The 22,519-nt window shown below is 43.8% G+C and overlaps 1 long non-coding RNA gene across 1 annotated transcript in view; it reads right to left on the bottom strand.

Moving 5' to 3' along the window:
• Positions 1-931: 931 nt before the first annotated feature.
• Positions 932-22,519, bottom strand: part of LOC130284830 (uncharacterized) — a 29,905-nt gene continuing 8,317 nt past the window's right edge. The window contains exon 3 of the long non-coding RNA XR_008847155.1: positions 932-3,317. This is a non-coding gene — a long non-coding RNA (uncharacterized LOC130284830). The remainder of the gene's footprint in view (positions 3,318-22,519) is intronic.

Below are 22,519 nucleotides of genomic sequence, written 5' to 3'. Positions count from 1 at the left end.
CCGTTGCCGGTGGATACGACCTGGTTCCTACCGCCGCAGCAAGACCATCCCGCTTTGCGGCGGGCTCTGGTGAAAACCAGTAGCAACCCTAGAACCGGTCCACCGACGCGGTCCACGCCAATCCCTCACTGACACAGAGGATCCACATCCAGCTAGCCGAATCCTAACAGTACCCCCTCCCTTAGGTCTCCCCCTCTTTTTGTCGGGATGTTTCTTCATCCGGGATGAGGCCTGTATGAGGGATTTTTGAGTCTCTTTCCAGATGGTGGAGAAGTCCCGGGAAACCTCATCAACAGCGGGCAAACCAGAAGGCGTGGGAGTGGGGAGGGGGGGAAGAGGGTGAAGTTGGGCACGGGGCAAAGTGTTACCAGGACGGGGGCTATGAGGAGGAGACACAGCATAGTCCTGATAGGCCTTGGGGAGACCAGGTAAAGGAGGAGACACTGAGGTTTGCCTCACGTCTGCTCCCAGTCCAACCTCAGTGTCTCCTCCTTTACCTGGTCTCCCCAAGACCTATCAGGACTATGCTGTGTCTCCTCCTCATAGCCCCCGTCCTGGTAACACTTTGCCCCGTGCCCAGCTTCACCCTCTTCCCCCCCTCCCCACTCCCACGCCTTCTGGTTTGCCCGCTGTTGATGAGGTTTCCCGGGACTTCTCCACCATCTGGAAAGAGACTCAAAAATCCCTCATACAGGCCTCATCCAGGATGAAGAAACATCCCGACAAAAAGAGGGGGAGACCTAAGGGGGGGGGGGTACTATTACGCCGAGCGCTCCGGGTCCCTGCTCCTCCCCGGATCGCTCGCGTAACATCAGCCTAATTAGCTTCCACCTGCTCCCTGTCCATATTACCTCACTTCCCCTGCACTTCCTTACCAGATCTTGTTGCCTTGTGCCAGTGAAAGCGTTTAGTGTTGTCCAAAGCCTGTGTTCCAGATCTCCTGCTATCCTCATTGACTACGAACCTTGCCGCCTGCCCCGACCTTCTGCTACGTCTGACCTTGCTTCTGCCTAGTCCTTCTGTCCCACGCCTTCTCAGCAGTCAGCGAGGTTGAGCCGTTGCCGGTGGATACGACCTGGTTGCTACCGCCGCAGCAAGACCATCCCGCTTTGCGGCAGGCTCTGGTGAAAACCAGTAGCAACCCTAGAACCGGTCCACCGACGCGGTCCACGCCAATCCCTCGCTGACACAGAGGATCCACATCCAGCTATCCGATTCCTAACAGTCCCTTAAATATACACACTACCCATATAACATGAGGCACCAAATGTAAGAAAAGAGCTCTAAATTTAATGATAAATCTCCATCCTTATCCGTGAAGAGCACCAAATGTTTACCACAGTGCCAATTTCAGTTTTACAGCTTCAACAAACATCCAGTACTGTGGGAAAAATAATGTGAAGACAAGTAGGATACCTGTATCACATGGTTAGAATTAAATTTTTTTCCTGGGTGGCACAAAGCATTGACATGTGGACGGAAATAGATATGTGGACAGAAATAACTGATATTAATAATCTAGGAGAACCGTCCCACCCAATACTTGCTCCCAAATCTGACTGAAGCAAAGCCTATTCTCCTGTGTCTTCTGATATATTGTAATGCTAGGATGGTCATATTCATCTGAGTTTTTCATCTGTCTTTGCTGGTTCCTGGAACTCTATACTTCCTGCTGTAAACCTTTACCTTATATTTTCTACTTTTATACTGCAATAAATCTTTCATTTATCTTTTAAGTAGCTTGACTTTGAGGTATTCATTTGTTTATTAGGATTATTAAGAACTACTTAGTGTTACACACCTTCAAAAATGAAGGAACAGGATGTGAACTACAGAGCTTTGTTTTATTTGCCCCTGTTGTATAGGTCATTTACTAATATAAAATAAAATTATGGGTAGAGCCTGGCAGCCAATGATGCAGAATGAGCTCTCTGGCACAGACACTTTTTTTTGGCACATTGTGATCTTTCTACCCCTAGCCATCTCCCCAACACTAGATTGTGGGGTCTCTTGGTCTCCTAATTATATTTTCTGTTGGCCTATCTCCTACAGTGAAGCCACGGCCACCCCTACATCGCCATGTTCACCTGCCGAGCCCTACTGTGAATCATCAAGGTCCGCTGCAGACATCTGGGACCTTCCTCACTGTGGTAGCAAAACTTCTGACTACCAGGGGCTCTTCCTCAATAAACCCAGTGTTTCTCCCTCTCCTGCCTTCTCTCGGCTCCTTCATATTGTGACTGGTGGCCCACAGGACTTTCCTGCACTAGAGGGGTGGTGAGCCTATATTTTGTTCATTGAGGAGACATTATGCATTTGGACACTGTTAGGGTGCGTTCACACGGAGTAAATGAAGAGTAATTCACTCTGAAAAATTTACGGGCGAAAAAAATAATTGTATTTTTGCATGAAATTTGCGGGAAATTCATGCGCAATTCGCGCGCAATTTGCGCAGAATTGCACACAGAAATACACACGGAATTGCGCATGGACATGGGAGAGAAAAAAGTGAAGGGTTTTTCAGCCATTTCCGCACAAATTGCGCTCGAATTTCACGCAAATTGCCAGCGAATTGCGCGTGAATTCCGCACGAAAACGATGTCGGGCGGAATTTTTTTTTACCATTGACTTCAATTGATTTCTGCTAGCGGATTCCACTTGAAGAATGAACATGCTCTTTCTTCAAGCGGAACGGAATTCAGCGTCGGAATTCTGCTAGCAGAATTTCCGCAGTGTGAACAGGACAGCAGAAATAACATAAAGTCAATGGGCAGAGGGGACGTGCATTAATTTGGAGCGGAGAATTCAAGAGGGATTACTCGAGTAAATTCCTCTTGAATTACTCCGTGTGAACGCACCCACTTCAGGACATACCATACAGCTCTAGTTAGTACTATAATTGTAATACTCTGCTGCCACCTATTGACTCTTTTCTGAACTGCTGGGCTCCATTACACTACAACATTACTTAGCCTTGCAGTACATAGTTTTGTGACCTCCATTTACAGACCGCTGTTCTTATATTTCTTGCCCACTTGCCAGCATGTCTGTTTCTCAGCCAATGCCAAGTTTTCTTGTTCTGCCAGCCTTTCTGGAGCTCCTACCAACAGGCAACACTCCTGCTTTCTACTCCTGGTGGACGAAGTCTGAATAAATCCGTAAGCTTGTGCCACATTGTTGGTGGAACCAGCCCATATTGGGACTTTGTTCTTGTTGTCTTGCAAATGCTCCTCTAGCCCTCAGAGTTTCCATCCAGCCTTGATATCATCAGTTATTAGTATTATACTCATGTGACCTTTGGCATCTTCAAGGGACTCCTGCAAGGAATACAAAGAAACTTCACTGATTTCTTGCTTCTGAACGCATCTACTGGCACACTCAGTTCCTCTATATTTCGGTTGCCTATTTACTTCCATAATGGAGAAGTTTGTTAATTTTACTTCCTCCAAATCCTCGTTGAAGGGGAAAAATCTAGGACCGAGAGTGCCCAGTCACCTTTATCTCAAGAGATTATGTAATTTTACTGACTACTACATTGACTACTCTATTTAAACCATGGCTAAAACTACTGCTGACTTGTTGATTATTATATTATATTAACCTAAGAATTCTTTCTAACCAAGAATATTCTTTTTATGAACGTCTGGGCTATGTAATATATGACATTTCTGTTTGAATTAAATTTCTCACAACCATAAAGGTCTACAAAGATGACTAACTATCGGGCAACCATGTCCAAACATACGAACATTGAGGTCTATGTACACAGGTTTCCTCTTACCCTGTGACTTTCTTGAGTCATTCAACACGTTGGATGCGGATGTGATCTCTGTACTAGAATATTTTTATTTGTCTGTTGGAAATTTACCTTTATAATTGCTTGCCTCGACTACCTCCTGGTAGTAATCATCAGATATTATATATACATGTGAAACATTCTATACAATGAGCATGTGTGAGATGTCATAACTAATGTGCTACTGAATCAGAAAAATTGATTATATGGGACCTTACCTATCAATCACCCTTATTTTGTGTCATTGTAATTGTATATAACTGTACATTATTTTTCACTGTAATTGTCTGTGGTCAATTTCACCAAGACATACAATGCACCAAGACATACATTTATGTCCTGTACATGACAAGAGCACAGAACCGGTGCTCGCATCATGCACGGCAGGTCCCGGCTGCTCTTAGCAGTCAGGAACCCACCATTAATGGCAGACATGAGCGATCATGCTGATGTCCACCATTAACCCCTCAGAGGCCGTGATCAATACAGATCACGGCATCTGCAGCAATGCGGGCGATTAAATGGCTGATGGGATCACCTGTGGTGCTGCCTCAGGGATCTGATCATCCAGCATGGCGGCTGGAGTTCAATTTACCTGCTCCGGCCGTCATCCCGGGGTCTTCTCCTCTGGTTTGAAATCAAGCAGACCAGAGAAGAAGATCGCCGATAATACTGATCAGTGCCATGCCTATGCATAGCACTGTTCAGTATATGCAATCTAATGAATGCTATACATAGTCCCCTATGGGGACTGTAAAAGTGTAAAAAAAAAAAACTGTAGAGAAAAAAAACTAAAGCTAAAAAAAAAATGTGAAAAAGCCCCTTCCCCAGTAAAAATGGCCCCTTTTTAATTTTATTTTATAAAATTCTAAACATATTTGGTATCACTGCGTGCATATATGTCCGAACTATCAAAATATAATGTAAAAGATCCCATACAGTGAATGGTGTATAGGGAAAAAAAATCACAAATTGCTGCTTGTCACATTTTATTCCAAACTAAAATTTATAAAAAGCAATTAAAAAGTTAAATATATGTTAAATAAAAGTGGTACTGATAAAAACTACAGATCTTGGCAAATGCAATGCAATAATAGAAAAGCATATAGCCATGGGTATCCTTTTAATTGCATTGAACTACAGAATAAAATGTACAGCAAGAAAACAAAACCAAAATTTGCTAATTTGCGGTTTTCTTTTCAATTTCCCCACATAAATAATATCTTTTTGCTGCGACATACATTTAATGGTAAAATGAGTGATGTCATTACAAAGCAGAATTGGTCACGCAAAAAACAAGCCCTCATATGGGTCTATGGATGGAAATATAAGAGTCATGATTTTTAGAAAGCGAGGAGGAAAACGAAAATGCAAAAATAAAAATTGGCCTAATCCATAACCCCATTTTTACCTTAAAGGGGTACTCCGCTGAAAACCTTTTTTCTTTTAAATCAACTGGTGGCAGAAAGTTAAACATATTTGTAAATTACTTCTATTAAAAAATCTTAATCCTTCCAGTACTTATTAGCTGCTGAATGCTACAGAGGAAATTCCTTTCTTTTTGGAACACTGATGACATCACGAACACAGTGCTCTCTGCTGACATCTCTGTCCAGTTTAGCAACCATGCATAGCAGATGCATAGCAGATGGACAACAATAAGTAAAGTGTTATTATTATTATAATAACATCAGCAGAGAGAACTGTGCTCGTGATGTCATCAAAGAGCATTCCAAAAAGAAAATAATTTCCTCTGTAGTATTCAGCAGCTAATAAGTACAGGAAGGATTAAGATTTTTTAATAGAAGTAATTTACAAATATGTTTAACTTTCTGCCACCAGTTGATTTAAAAGAAAAAAGGTTTTAACCGGAGTACCCCTTTAAGGACTCAGACCTTTTTTTGCAAAAAATCTGACCACTGTCACTTTATACATTAATAACTCCGAGATGTTTTTACTAATCATTCTGATTCTGAGACAGTTTGTTTTGTGACATATTCTACTTTATGTTAGTGCAAAATTTTGTTGATACTTGCATAATTTCTTGGTGAAAAATTCCCAAATTTCATGAAAATTCAGAAAATTTCGCATTTCTCTATCTTTTGCTATCTGCTTGCAAGGAAAATGGACATATCAAATAAGTTATATATTAATTCAAATATAGAATACGTCTACTTTCTGTTGGCATCATAATGTTGACTTGTTTTTACTTTTTGAAGACATTAGAGGGCTTCAAAGTATAGCAGCAATTTTCCAAATTTTCACCAAAACAATTTTAGCTAAATTTTTTAGGGACCAGTTAAGTTTGAAGTGGATTTGAGGGGCCTCCCTGTGAGAAATACCCCATAAATCACCCCATTATAGAAACTGCACCCCTCAAAGTATTCAAAATGACATTCAGAAAGTTTGTTAACCCTTTAGATATTTCACAAGAATAGCAGCAAAGTGGAGGAGAAAAATCAAAATCTGCATTTTTTACACTAACATGTTCTTGTAGCCCCATTTTTTTTTTCATTTTTACAAGTGGTATAAGGAGAAAAGACCCCCAAATTTGCAACCCAAATTCTCTCTACTATGGAAATACCCGATATATTGACATAAAGTGCTCTGCAGGCTCGCAATAGGGAAAGAGCAACTGTGGGATTTTGAAGAGCGAATTTGCTGTCATGGTTTTTGGGGGCCATGTTGCATTTAGGAAGCCCCCATGGTGCCAGAAAAGCAAAAAAAAAAAAAAAAAAAAACTCCACATGGCATGGTATTTGGGACACCCCTCAAGGAACATAACAAGGGGTATAGTGAGCCTTAACACCTCACAGGTGTTTGACGGCTTTGCGTTGAAGTGGGACATGAAAATGTTGGAGCTGAAATGTTGGTGCTACCCCAAATTTTTCATTTCACAAGGGGTAATAGGAGAAAATGCTCCCCAAAATTCTCCCCAAGTATTTCCATACTCTTCTGAGTATGGCAATACTCCATATGTGGACGTAAAGTGCTCTGCACGCGCACTACAATGCTCAGAGGGGGAGGAGCAAAATTTGGCTTTTGGAAAGAAAATTTAGCTGTTCGGTTTTCAGGGGGCATGTTGCATTAGAAATTCCCCAGGGTGCCAGAACAGCAAAAAAAAAAAACACACGACACACTATTTGGGAAACTACACCCCTCAAGGAACGTAACAAGGGGTACAGTGAGCCTTAACACCTTACAGTATGGAAATATGCCATATGTGGACGCAAAGTGCTCTGCGGGCGCACTACATGTCTCAGAACAGAAGGAGTGCCATTGGGCTTTTGGAGAGAGAATTTGGCTGGAATTGAAGTTGTGGGCCATGCGGGTTTACAAAGCCCCCATGGTGCCAGAAAAGCAGAAACCCAACGCATGTGACCCCATTTTGGAAACTACACCCCTCAAGGACCGTTACAAGGGTTACAGTGAGTACTTACACCTCACAGGTTTATTGAACAGTGCGCCGTAAAGATGAAAATTTAAATTTTTAAACACTAAAATGCTGGTGTTACCTCAAATTTTTCATTTTCACATGGGGTAATAAGAGAAAAAAGCCCCAAAAATGTAAGCCTAATTTCTCCCGAGTATGGAAATACCTCATATGTGGATGTTAAGGGCTCTACTGGCGCACTACAGGTGTCAGGATTCGGCAGGCTGGAGGTGGATCCTCTGTGTCAGAGAGGGATTGGCGTGGACCGTGTCAGTGGACCGGTTCTAAGTTGCTACTGGTTTTCACCAGAGCCCGCCGCAAAGCGGGATGGACTTGCAGCGGCGGTAGCAACCGGGTCGTATCCACCGGCAACGGCTTAACCTCTCTGACTGCTGAGATAGGCGCGGTACAAGGGATTAGACAAGAGCAGGGTCGGATGTAGCAGAAGGTCAGGGCAGGCAGCAAGGATCGTAGTCAGGGGCAACGGCAAGAGGTCTGGAACACAGGCTAGGAACACACAAGGAACGCTTTCACTGGCACAATGGCAACAAGATCCGGCAAGGCAGTGCAGGGGAAGTGAGGTAATATAGGGAAGTGCACAGGTGAAGACACTAATTAAAACCCATGCGCCAATCAGTGGTGCACCGGCCCTTTAAATCGCAAAGAACCGGCGCGCGCGCACCCTAGGGAGCGGGGCCGCGCACACCGGGCAGCACAGACGGGGAGTGAGTCGGGTAAGCGGGTCGGGATGCGCACCGCTAGCGGGCGCGTCCCGCATCGCGAATCGCATCTGGCTAGAGACATTATCGCAGCGCACCCGGTCAGCGGGTCTGACCGGGGCGCTGCGAACAGGAGAACGCTGTGAGCGCTCCGGGGAGGAGCGGGGACCCGGAGCGCTCGGCGGAACAACAGGTCTTTTGGAGAGAGAATTTGGCTGGAATTTAAGTTGCGGGCCAAGTGCGTTTACAAAGCCCCCATGGTGCCAGAACAGCGGACACACATGTGACATCATTTTGGAAACTACAACCCTCACAGAATGTTATAAGGGGTGCAGTGAGCATTCACTGGCATTTGCCAGATCTTTGGAACAGTGGGCTGTGCAAATAAATAAAAAAATAATTTTCACGGACGACTGTTCAAAAAGTCTGTCAGACACCTGTGGGGTGTAAATGCTCACTGCACCCCTTATTACATTCCGTGAGGGGTGTCGGTTTCCAAAATGGGGTCACATATGGGGGGGGGTTCACCGTTTTGGCAGCATGGGGGCTTCACATGGCCTTCAATTCCAGCCAAATTCTCTCTCCAAAAAACTAATTTAGCTTCTTCTCTTCTGAGCATTGTATTGCACCCGCAGAGCACTTTACATCCACATTTGGGGTATTTCCATACTCAGAAGAAATGGGGTTAAAGATTTTGAGGGGATTTTTCTCTTATTTCCCTTTGTAAAAATGAAAAATTTGGGGTAACACCAGCATTTTAGTGAAAAAAAATTAAATTTTTCATTTTCATTTCCAACTTTACCGTAAATGCGTGGGGTATTAAGGCTTACTGCACCCCTTATTACCTTGCTTGAGGGGTGTAGATTACAAGATGGGGTCACATAGTTTATGGCAGAACCGCTGTTACTATTGGCCACCCCTGTGCAAATCACCAATTTAGGCCTCAGATGTACATGGTGCGCTCTCACTCCTGAGCCCTGTAGTGCGCCCGCAGATTGCTTTGCATTCACATATGGGGTATTTCCGTACTTGAAATTGTGTTACAAATTTTGTGGGCCTTTTTTTCCTTTTAAAGAATACATTTTTTTTACACTAACATGTTGGTGTAGCCCCCAACTTTTCATTTTCATAAGGGGTAAACGTAGAAAAAGACCCCCAAAAATTGTAACACGATTCCTCCCGAGTATGAAAATACCCCATATGTGGCCCTTAACTGTTGCCTTAAAATATGTCAGGGCTCCGGAGTGAGATAGCGCCATGCGCATTTGAGGCCTAAATTAGGGATTTGCACAGGGATGGACCCGGATGCAAGGGTTGCAATTGCCTCCGCTACCAAAAATACCTGTGGTGACCTAGTACTGAATCACGTGCTCTTCTGTTCTCCTACACATCCTGTGTGGCAAATGCTACTTCAATGTCCGTCTTGGGCCCACTCTCCTCAGAACTCTCTATATTTCACAGTATTATACAAAGCTATGCAATGATTAATGTATTGGTATTTTCTATGCACTTGTTACTTTAAGAAATCTGTTGTCATGAACCTTGTTGTTAGGGGAGTATGCAAAGGTGAACCAGGTAACTTATCCGGCCAATGGGATCTCATTAAATTCAGTCTAGTCTCTTGCTGTGGTACAGTTTGGTGAAGTGTGAAGTCTGTCTTTGAGGTGATTCTGAAGGAGGCCTGAGGCCTAGTCCAGCAACCGCACGTCTACTACCAGTTAACCCCAGTACCCAGGTGGAAGTCAAAGCCTTGCTTTAAAGGGGTACTCCGGTGAAAAACTTTTTTTTTTAAATCAACTGGTGCCAGAAAGTCAAACAGATTTGTAAATTACTTCTATTAAAAAATATTAATCCTTCATGTACTTATTAGCTGCTGAATATTACAACGGAAATTCTTTTCTTTTTGAAACACAGAGCTGTCTGCTGACATCATGAGCACAATGCTCTTTGCTGACATCTCTGTCCATTTTAGGTACTGTCCAGTACTAGGAGAAAATCCCCATAGCAAACATATGCTGCCCTGGACACTTCCTAAAATGGACAGAGATGTCAGCAGAGAGCACTGTGCTCATGATGTCAGCAGACAGCTCTGTGTTTCAAAGAGAAAAGAATTCTCGCTGTAGTATAAGCTCTCTGCTTATAAGGAAAATGAATATTCTAAATAAATTATATATTGATTCACATATACAACATATCTTCTTTATGTTTGCATCATGAAGTTGACATGTTTTTACTTTTGGAAGACATCAGAGGGCTTCAAAGTATAGCAGCAATTTTTCACAACATTTTCTAAATCAAAATTTTTTCAGGGACCAGTTCTGTTTTGAAGTGGATTTGAAGGGTCGTCATATTAGAAATACCCCATAAATGACCCCATTATGAAAACTGCACCCCTCAAAGTATTCAAAATGACATTGAAAAGGTTTGTTAACCCTTTAAGTGTTTCACAGGAATAGCAGCAATTTGAAGGAGAAAATTCAAAATCTTCATTTTTTAAACTGGCATGTTCTTGTAGACCCAGTTTTCAAATTTTTACAAGGGGTAAAAGGAGAGAAATCTTCCTAAAATGTGTAACCCAATTTCTCTCGAGTAAGAAAATACCTCATATGTGTATGTCAAGTGTTCGGCGGGTGCAGTAGAGGGCTCAGAAGGGAAGGAGCGACAGTGGGATTTTGGAGAGTGAGTTTTTCTGAAATGGTTTTTTGGGGGGCATGTCACATTTAGGAAGCCCCAATGGTGCCAGGACAGCAAAAAAAACACATGGCATACTATTTTGGAAACTACACCCCTCAAGGCACGTAACAAGGGGTCCAAGTTGGATGTGTAAATTATCTTATTTTTTCACTAAAATTGTAGTTTTCCCTCAAATATTTTTTTTTTACAAGGGATAATACGACAAAGTGCCCCCCAAAATTTGTAACCCCATCTCTTCTGAGTATGGAAATACCCCATGTTAGGACATAAAATGCTCTGCGGGGGAACTACATTGCTCAGAAGAGAAGGAAATAGCTAGGAGATAGACCGTGAAGATAGAAGATGTCGGCACTGGATGAAGGAGCCAGGAGATGTTGTAGCATGGAATAAAAGTGGATTTTATTTGGATGCAACGCGTTTCGCTGCATAACAAGGTTGGGTTCTCATGGGATATATATACCTCCATGAGTTAACCCTTCATATTACATAAGAAACTTCTGTATACAAAAAATGTAAATAAAACATATAAAACACATACCGCTCTCAATATCATACATATAACATGCAATAGTCTAAAATTCAGTATGATACACCAATTACAATTATGAAAAACAAGTAAAAATATATTGCATATAAATAAGTCGCTTCACCAAGGTTTAATAACCTCCCGAGGCACAGACCGCGTCCACGCTCCCCCGACCCAGGAATCATATCCTGAATCTCGGAGTGAAGCCGCAGAGTGTGAATGGGGGAGTGTAGAAAGGAACAACCATCCAATATATTATCACCAAAAACTCCATGAACTTCAGGGAAATTAAAAAATTTACAAGTTGTCAGGTCTGATTCACACGGCGCAGCCCGCAACGCTACACCCGAAACCCCAGTATCAGTGACGTACGGATTACGGGCCTCCGCACAGCAAGGACGCAACGTGCGAATACTGACCGACAAGATGAAAGTAGATTAAATATGATGAAAAATATTTAAAAATATTCCAAGTTCCTGGATCGGCCGCAACCACACTGGGGCCACGCAGCAACGCTCCGATAGAATTGCAACAGAGTAAATTACAATGTCGGGATCAAAGGGCGCGCCAGGACGAAACCGCAATGTGTGTATACAGACGAACAGAACACAGGTAGGAACAAAGATATACAAACGGAACAAAGGTAAAAAGAAAAAATATACACATTAGATATATGAATACATATACAGAAAAGTATTCTACAAGATTTTACTTTACAAATAGTTTAGTATATTACAACCAATAGAAAACAAATACAAAAGCAGATATATATAATATGAACAAACACAGATGGAACAATTTTCCCTTACTTCACTGTCTCTATACATTCATTAAATCCGTATGTTGTTAAGGTTTGGAGCTTGTGAATCCAAAAGGATTCTCTTTTAATTAATTTTTTATATCTATTGGGTGTGTTTAATAGAATGGATTCCAAAATAATGAATTTTAATGATTCTGTGTTTCTTGGTGAGTAGTGAGAAAATGGCATGACAAGCTGTGGAATATGAATCCATAAGTTATGTTCCATCTGTGTTTGTTCATTCTGGCCCGGACGGTTTGAATCGTACGGCCAAGATATTGCATATTGCAACCACAATAAATTAAATAGATTGCAAAATCCGTATCACAACTGAGACAGCCCTTTATTTTGAAAGTGGAATGTGTCTGATATGATGTGAACACATCAGTTTTATTAATCCAGTGAAAACATAAACATCGGTTCTTGTTGCACGGAAAATATTTAGATTTACATGTTATAGTATTTTTAATGGTGGATTCCTCTGTAAATCTACTAGGAGCTAGGAGAATACTCAAATTTTTTGGAGCGTCTGTATGTTACATTTGGGGTTGTGGGGACTAGTTGTTTAACCTCTTAAGGACGCAGGGCGTATCCATACGCCCGTGGGAATTCCGGTCCCCACCGCTAGCCGGTTGGGGACCGGAGCCAGATGCCTGCTGAAATCATTCAGCAGGCATCCTGGCATATCGCCCAGGGGTGTCATTATGCCCCCCCCCCCCCCCCCATGTCGGCGATGGCCGCAGATCGCTGAACTGAATTCAGTCCAGCGATTTGCGGCGATTCCGGGTCAATCGGGTCTCCAGTGACCCGGTGACCCGGAATTACTGGCTGAATTACTGGCTGATTACTGGCTGATCTCTGACGGCCCCGAACAGCCAGAGCCAGCAGGGGTGAGGTGGCACTGGTGCCACCTCACGATCGCCCTGATTCGTCGGCCGGTTTACCGGCCGACCAATCAGGGCGCCTGCTGCGGGTGTCACTCCCGCACCCGCTCCGCCCCTCTTCCGGAAGACGTGAGCGGGTACGGGAAGAAGACCCCGGGTGCTGGGGACCCCGATCCCCGGTGTCGCTGTTGGGATCAGGGCCCCAGGAGCAACGGCCATGGCGAGGGACTGACCTGAAGCGGAGCAGCAGCAGGAGGTGAGTGACAGCCTCCTGCTGTTGGTTAGCAACAGCTCCCAGCATGCAAAAAGGGCAAGCTGGGAGCTGTAGTTATGCAACAGCAGGAGGCAGACCACCACAACTCCCAGCATTCCCTTATGGGCATGCTGGGACTTATGGTTTTGCAACAGCTGGAGGCACATTTTTTCTATGGAAAAGTGTACCTTCAGCTGTTGTATAACTACAACTCCCAGCTTGCACAAACAGCTAAAGTGCATGCTGGGAGTTGTAGTGGTGCATCTGCTGGTTGCATAACTACAACTCCCAGCATGCCCATTGGCTGTCGGTGACTGCTGAGAGTTATAGTTTTGCAACAGCTGAAGGCACACTGGTTGTGAAACTCAGTTTTTTTTTACCTAACTCTGTGTTTCATGACCGGTGTGCCTCCAGCTGTTGCAAACTACAACTCCAAGCAGTCACCTTACACCATGCACCGTACATGCTGGGAGTTGTAGTTTTGCAACAGCTGGAGGCACACTGGTTTTGAAACACTGAGTAAGGTCACAAACTCAGTGATACATAACCAGTGTGCCTACAGCTGTTGCAAAACTAAAACTCTCAGCATGTAGTCTGTCAGCGCATGCTGGTAGTTGTAGTTTTGCAACAGCTGGAGGTATCCCCCCCCCCCCCAATGTGAACGTACAGGGTACACTCACATGGGCTGAGGTTTACAGTAAGTATCGGGCTGCAAGTTTGAGCTGCAGCAAATTTTCTGCCGCAGCTCAAACTGCCAGCGAGAAACTACTGTGAACTCCCGCCCGTGTGACTGTACCCTAAAAACACTACACTACCACAAAATAAAATAAAAAGTAAAAAACACTACATATACACATACCCCTACACAGCCCCCCTCCCCTCCCCAATAAAAATGAAAAACGGGTTTCCAAAACTGAGCCTCCAGCTGTTGCAAAACAACTACTCCCAGTATTAACAGACAGCCACTGACTGTCCAGGCATGCTGGGAGTTTTACAACCGCTGGAGGCACCCTGTTTGGGAATCACTGGCGTAGAATTCCCCTATGTCCACCCCTATGCAATCCCTAATTTAGGCCTCAAATGCGCATGGCGCTCTCACTTTGGAGCCCTGTCGTATTTCAAGGCAACAGTTTAGGGTCACATATGGGGTATCGCCGTACTCGGGAGAAATTGTGTTACAAATTGTGGGGGGTATTTTCTGCTTTTACCCTTTTTAAAAATGTTACATTTTTGGGAAAAGAAGCATTTTAGGTAAAAAAAAAAAATTTTTTTTACATATGCAAAAGTCGTGAAACGCCTGTGGGGTATTAAGGTTCACTTAACCCCTTGTTACGTTCCCCGAGGGGTCTAGTTTCCAAAATAGTATGCCATGTGGTTTTTTTTTTTGCTGTTCTGGCACCATAGGGGCTTCCTAAATGCGGCATGCCCCCAAAGCAAAATTTGCTTTCAAAAAGCCAAATGTGACTCCTTCTCTTCTGAGACCTGTAGTGCGCCAGCAGAGCACTTTTCACCCCACATATGGGGTGTTTTCTGAATTGGGAGAAATTGGGCTTCAAATTTTGGGGGGTATTTTCTGCTATTACCCTTTTTAAAAATGTAAAACTTTTGTGAAACCAAGCATTTTAGGTAAAAATTTTATTTATTTTTTTACATATGCAAAAGTCGTGAATCACCTGTGGGGTATAAAGGTTTACTTTACCCCTTGTTATGTTCCCCGAGGGGTCTAGTTTCCAAAATGGTATGCCATGTGGTGTTTTTTGCTGTTCTGGCACCATAGGGGCTTCCTAAAGGTGACATGCCCCCCAAAAACCATTTGTCGCTCCTTCCCTTCTGAGCCCTCTACTGCGCCCGCCGAACAATTAACATAGACTACAAATTTTTGGGGGCTTTTTCTCCTTTTACCTCTTATGAAAAGGAAAAGTAGGGGTCTACACCAGCCTGTTAGTGTAAAAAGAAATTTTTTACACTAACATGCTGGTGTTGCCCTTTACATTTTATTTTCACAAGAGGTAAAAGGAAAAAAAGACCCCCAAAATTTGTAACGCAATTTCTCCTGAGTACGGAAATACCCCATATGTGGGCGTAAAATGCTCTGCCAATGCACAACAAGGCTCAGAAGTGAGCGCGCACTATGTACATTTGAGGCCTAAATTGGTGATTTGCACAGGGGTGGCAGATTTTTCAGCGGTTCTGACATAAACCCCAAAAAATAAATACCCACATGTTACCCCATTTTGGAAACTATACCCCTCACGGAATGTAACAAGGGGTACAGTGAGCATTTACGCCCCACAGGTGTCTGACAGATTTTTGGGACAGTGGTCAGTGAAAATGAAAAATTTTATTTTTTTGTTTGCACAGCCCACTGTTCCAAAGATCTGTCAAACGCCAGTAGGGTGTAAATGCTCACTGTACCCTGTACCCCTTATTACATTCTGTGAGGGGTGTAGTTTCCAAAATGGGGTCACATGTGGGGGGGTTCTGGCACCACGTGGGGCTTTGTAAATGCACATGGCCCCCGACTTCCATTCCAAACAAATTATCTCTCTAAAAGCTCAATGGCGCTCCTTCTCTTCTGAGCATTGTGGTTCGCTCGCAGTGCACTTGACGTCCAAACATGAGGTATTTCCATACTCAGAAGAAATGGGGTTACAAATTTTGGGGGGCATTTTCTCCTATTACCCTTTGTAAAAAAGTGAAATTTGGGGAAAAACCAGTATTTTAGTGCCATTTTTTTTTTTCATTTACACATCCGACTTTAACAAAAAGTTGTCAAACACCTGTGGTTGGTGTTAAGGCTCACCGTACCCCTTGTTACGTTCCTTGAGGGGTTTAGTTTATAATAGTATAATAGTATGCGATGTGGGGGGGTTTGCTGTCCTGGCACCATAGGGGCTTCCTAATTGGGACATGCCCCCCAAAAACCATTTCAGAAAAACTCACTCTCCAAAATCACATTGTTGCTCCTTCCCACTTTGCTGCTATTCCTGTGAAACACCTAAAGGGTTAACACACTTACTGAATGTAATTTTGAATACTTTGAGGGGTGCAGGTTTTATAATGGGGTCATTTATGAGGTATTTCTAACCAGAAGACCCTTCAAATCCACTTCAAACATGAACTGGTCCCTGAAAAATTCCGATTTTGAAAATTTAGCGACAAATTTGAAAATTGCTGCTGAACTTTGAAGCCCTCTGATGTTTCCCAAAAGTAAAAAAATTTCAACTTTATGATGGAGAAATAAAGTAGACATATTGTATATGTGAATCAATATATGATTTATTTGGAATGTCTATTTTCCTTAGCAGCAGAGAGCTTCAAAGTTAGAAAAATGCAAAATTTCCTAATTTTTCATAAAATTTTAGAATTTTTCACCAAGAAATTATGCAAGTATCGACGAAAATTTACCACTAACATAAAGTAGAATATGTCACGAAAAAACAATCTCGGAATCAAATTTATAAGTAAAAGCATCCCAGAGTTATTAATGCTTAAAGTGACAGTGGTCAGATTTGCAAAAAATGCTCCCGTCCTTAGGGTCATAATGGGCTCCGTCCCCAAGGGGTTAATATCCGGCATAGATATACAAAACATAACGTATCCAGACATTTTGCTGTAGCGCATAATGCAGACCCGGAATTACTAACAGTCACTCCAATAGAGAAGGTAGAAAAAGGTTTAAGACGATTTTCAACACTATGTAAAAGGGAAAGTTTTTATATATTTAAACTGGATACTTTATTGCCCAAAGCTTTTAATGAGATGTTGGAACGTGTATGATATTTAAATAATTTCTATGGGTATGTAAAAATATTTTATCGTAGGTTTTTTATGTAATTTCTGGTGGAAAGAGATGAGTATTTTATAAAAAGCAAGATGGAATTGGTATTGATTAAACCCTGAGGAAGGAGGCAACTCCGCAACGCGTCAGATGTATAATTATATTGTATGTAATAAATGGTGTATTCTTTAAGAAGTGCTCGTCTTCCATACAAATACACAGTTACCATCTTGATCAGTATATGAGTAAAAAAGAGAAAAAGAAGTGGAAGCCACCTGTGCGAGAGTGAAATCAACAAGCGAACCGGCACGAGGGGAGCAATACGGACCTAGCTCTCCTTGGTGAAGTAAGTGTATCGGCAATGTTAATGTGAATTAAGACATAGATGGAATAGGTGTGTCCACTCCTCGTTGTTTCTTCTTTTTCCAGCCTAATAGAGGACAGGGTAGCTTCTTGCGCAAACTTTTAAAGAAGGTGGAGGGGCATAGAGAGGGTAGAGTGTTGATATGCGGGGATTTTAACACTGTGATTGATGGGGAGTGGGATTGTACCGCGGGAATGCACTCTGGTACCTCTGATTTTATTAAGATACTGCATGGTGCTGATTTCTATGATGTACAGCGGGCACAACATAATAGGGAGAGGGACTACACCTTCTTCTCTGCTGCTCATAACAGTTACTCCAGGTTGGACTTCTTCCTCTTAGATAAGGCTCTGCTATTAGACACGGTCTCCTCGACGATTGAGACAATCACGTGGTCTGACCATGCGCCAGTGACTATCACCGTCAGAGAACACACTAATGTCGTCCCCACATATCTATGGCGCGCTAACCAATTTCTCCTCCATCACCCTACCCACTCCAAAACACTAGAATCAGATCTACAGGAATACTTCGATATTAACGATGCTACTGACACCTCCTCCGCCACAGTGTGGAATGCCCACAAGGCAGTTATCTGGGGCACCTTTATCAAATTGGGAGCCAGACTGAAATAAGGCTAGGTTGAGTAATATCAATAACTTGTTAAGTGACATCCAGGCCATAGAATCTCTAAATAAATCCCGTCAGAGCCCAGAACAGAAAGCGAGATTGGTTGACTTGAGGACCAAGTTGCGGGAAAGGCTATTCATGGACCATGAAAGATGGCTGAGGAAAGTCAAAGCAAATTATTACACTAATTCTAATAAAGCGGGTAAACTACTTGCCTTTTAAAAAGCGACAAGCTAAATCTAAGATCTTGTTTCCCTGGAACGTGGATAAGTCTAGTAAGCTTACTCATCCGATGGATATAGCTAACAGATTTAAATCTTACTATGAATCGCTATATAATCTTGAAAGAGATACTTGTACTCCTCAGCCGTCCTTGGATGGTGTAAATGCATTTTTGGCCTCGGTCGATCTCCCATCCCTATCTCCTGCTCACCTCGCTAGTCTAAACTCCCCGATTTCCCAGGAGGAAATCTCTAAATGTATACGCACACTCCCTTCAGGTAAATCTCCAGGCCCGGATAGGTTGACTAATGAATATTTTAAAACATTTGCTAACATCCTTACACCGCCCCTGCAACGCTTCTTCCAAGATACCATGGACACGGGTTCACTCCCCTCAGAGAACCAACAGGCGCTGATAGTTACTCTACCAAAGCCCGGGAAAGACCCTGATATTCCACAAAATTTTTGCCCTATATCACTTTTAAACTGTGATGTTAAAATTTATGCTAAAATTTTGGCAGCTAGACTAGCTTAGGTGTTGCCCCATCTTATCAGGGAAGACCAGACGGGCTTTGTAAAGAACCGCCAGTCATCTGATAATTCTCGTAGGGCCATCAATCTTATTCCTTACATTAACTATTGCAATATCCCATCCTTGATGGTTGCTCTAGATGCTGAAAAAGCGTTTGATCGCCTCCACAGGGTATATACCTTTAGAGTACTGGCCACCATGGGTTTTGTTGGTCCGATAGTTCAAGCACTACAAGCCCTATACAGCTAAGGTTTTCACAAATGGATCTCTATTCAACCTTTTTTGCCTCACAAATGGGACCCGCCAGGGGTGCCCTCTGTCCCCATTGCTGTTTATTTTTTCATTAGAACCATTGGCCCAGGCGGTACAGGCATCCACAGAAATATCCGGAATACACATAGACCATCAGGAACACGCCATATCCCTATACGCTGACTACATTCTCTGACATTGCCAGCGGGGATGTGATTCGCATAGCGGGACGCGCCCGCTCGCGAATCGCATCCCAAGTCACTTACCCGTCCCGGTCCCCGGCTGTCATGTTCTGGCGCGCGCAGCTCCGCTCTCTAGGCCGCACGCGCCAGCTCTCTAAGATTTAACGCCTCACTGTGCCCGTGCGGATTTCTCCTTCTGCCAACTCCTCCTTCTCAGCCGCGGCCTTCTTGGACTCTGGTTCTTCTGGAAATTTTATTCTGGCCTCTTTGGTGAATAAGTTCTGCATCCCGGTGACCCGTCTCGTCAAGCCGCTCTACATTTCTTCGGTCAACGGAGTGAAGTTGGACTGCACTGTGCGTTACCGCACAGAGCCCTTGCCTATGAGCATTGGACTGCATCACGAGAAAAGCGTTTACAAGCTGTGATACTTGCCAAAGGGGGCAGTATAAGATATTAACTCTGCAGGGTGCCCAAACTTTTGCAGAAGCCATTTTTTGTTTTCTGTTATTTTGAAAGTGTAAATTATGGAAATAAAATCTAACATTTGTTGACATATTATAAGAATGTCCAATCTGTAATTTGATGCCTTTTGGAGATTTTTCCATCTTTCCTTGGCTTCTTTATGCACATGCATATTTACCTGGGAGTGCCCAAACTTTTGATCCCCACTGTAGCTGCATACAGGGCAGTGACTGTGGGTGTAAGAGTAATCCCCAAATATTTAATGCCCTTAGCCTGCCCATCAAGTGGGAAACGTGCCCATCCTTGGGGATGGAGGGCGTATGCATACGCCCTCAGGTCCCGCCACTTAAGGACGAAGGGCGTATCCATACGCCCTCCGCATTTCCGATCACCGACGCTCGCCGGGCGGTGATCGGACTGGGATGACTGCTGATATCTATCAGTAGGCATCCCGTGGCAATGCCTAGGGGGGTCCTGAGACCCCTATGTCAGCGATCGCGGCAAATGATTGGTCAATTCAGACCAGCGATTTGCCCGCGATCCGGGCTAATCGGGTCACTGGTGACCCGATCTCCCGGAAAATAAGCATGATCGGAGCTGTCAGAGACAGCTCCGACCATCCTAAGGGATAGGAGCGAGGCTGACCACCAATGGCAGGAGAGGGGTGGGGGGAGGGGTTAGAGTTCATTTACCCCCGCTCTGCACACTGATCGGAAGTCGGTGCAGAGCGGGGGGAATATGGGCGGCGAGGGGGGAGCATGGTCCGACTTACCCGGACCGGTGGAGGCATCCTGGACCAGCGGCAGTGGCGGAGACGGCATTGGCGGAAGTTGGAGCGGCCGGAAAGTGCGGCGTGCAGAAGGCTACAGTGAAGATCGCGGCAAGTGATCTTCTCTGTGGCCTTCTAAAAGCTGCAAAACTACAACTCCCAGCATGCCCACACAGCCAAAGGCTGCCTGGGCATGCTGGGAGTTGTAGTTTTGCAACAGCTGGAGGGTCACAGTTTGGAGACCACTGCATAGTGGTCTCTAAACTGTGGTCCTCCAGATGTTGCAAAACTACAACTTTCAGCATGCACTGACTGTCTGGGCATGCTGGGAGTTGTAGTTTTGCAACATCTGAAGTGGCACAGTTTGGAGACCACTATAAAGTGGTCTCCAAACTGTAGCCCTCCAGATGTTGCAAAACTACAACTCCCAGCATGGCCAGACAGTCAGGGATGCTGGGCGTGTAGTTCTGAAATATCTGGCCCTTCAGATGTTGCAGAACTACAACTCCCAGCATGCCTGGACAGTCTGGGCATGCTTGGAGTTGTAGTTTTGCAACATCTGGAGGGCTACAGTTTGGAGACCACTAACCAAACTGTTCTTCCCCAGTTGTTGTATAACTACAACTCCAAGCATGCCCAGACTGTCCAGGCATGCTGGGAGTTGTAGTTCTGCAACATATGAAGGGCCAGATATTGCAGAACTACACGCCCAGCATCCCTGACTGTCTGGCCGTGCTGGGAATTGTAGTTTTGCCATAGCTGTAGGCACACTGGTTGGGAAACACTGAGCTAGAGACTGTTTCCTAACTCAGTGTTTCCAACCCATGTGCCTCCAGCTGTTGCAAAACTACAACTCCCAGAATGCACTGACAGACCGTACATGCTGGGAGTTGTAGTTTTGCAACAGCTGGAGGCACATTGGTTGGAATCACTGAGCTAGAGCCTGTTTTCTAACTCAGTGGTTCCCCACCAGTGTGCCAACAGCTGTTATAAAACTACAACTCCCAGCATGTACGGTCTGTCAGTTCATTCTGGGAGTTGTCATTTTGCCACAGCTGAAGGTTTCTACAGGGTACATTCACACGGGCGGGAGTTTACAGTGGGTTTCCTACAAGTTTGAGCTGCAGCAAATTTTCCGCCGCAACTCAAACTCCCAGCGGAAAACTTACTGTGAACCCCCTCCTGTGTGAATGTACCATAAAAACACTACTCTACACTAACAAATAATAAAAAGTAAAACACTATATATACACCCCCTTACACAATGAAAATGTCTCATACGGCAGTGTTTCCTAAACAGAGCCTCCAGCTGTTGCAAAACCACAACTCCCAGTATTGCCGGACAGCCATAGACTGTCCTGGCAGGCTGGGAGTCTTGCAAAATCTGGAGGCACCCTGTTTGGGAATCACTGGTGTAGGGTTTTACTGTAGGTAACCGGGTCCGCCCCTATTGCAAATTCCTTATTCAGGCCTCAAATGCGCATGGCGCTCTCTCACTTTAGAGCCCTGTCATATTTCAAGGCAACAGTTTTAGGGCCACATATGGGGTATTTCCGTACTTGGGAGAAATTGCACTACAAATTTTAGGGGGCATTTTCTCTCATTACCCTTTGTAAAAATTGTAAATTTGGGGGGGGAAAATGCACTTTAGTGAAAAAAAATTTTTTTTACTTTACACATCCGACTTTAACGAAAAGTCGTCAAACACCTGTGGGGTGTTAAGGCTCACTGGACCCCTTGTTACATGCCTTGAGGGGTGCAGTTTCCAAAATACTATGCCATGTGTTTTTTTTTGCTGTTCTGGCACCATAGGGGCTTCCTAAATGTGACTTGCCCCCCAAAAACCATTTCAGAAAAATTCACTCTCCAAAATCCAACTGTCGCTCCTTCCCTTCTGTGCCCTCTACAGCGCCCACCGTACACTTTACATACACATATGAGGTATTTCCTTACTCGAGAGAAATTGGGTTATAAATTTTGGGGGGCTTTTTCTCCTATTACCCCTTGTAAAAATTCAAAAACTGTGTCTACAAGAACATGCGAGTGTAAAAAATGAAGAATTTGAATTTTCCCCTTTACTTTGCTGCTATTCCTGTGAAACACCTAAAGGGTTAATAAACTTTCTGATTGTCATTTTGAATACTTTGAGGGGTGCAGTTTTTATAATGGGGTGATTTATGGGTATTTCTAATATGAAGGCCCTTTAAATCCACTTCAAAA

The sequence above is a fragment of the Hyla sarda genome, chromosome 8 (assembly GCF_029499605.1).
Source record: "Hyla sarda isolate aHylSar1 chromosome 8, aHylSar1.hap1, whole genome shotgun sequence".
Taxonomy (NCBI): domain Eukaryota; kingdom Metazoa; phylum Chordata; class Amphibia; order Anura; family Hylidae; genus Hyla; species Hyla sarda.
This window is presented reverse-complemented; position numbering and strand designations above follow the sequence as displayed.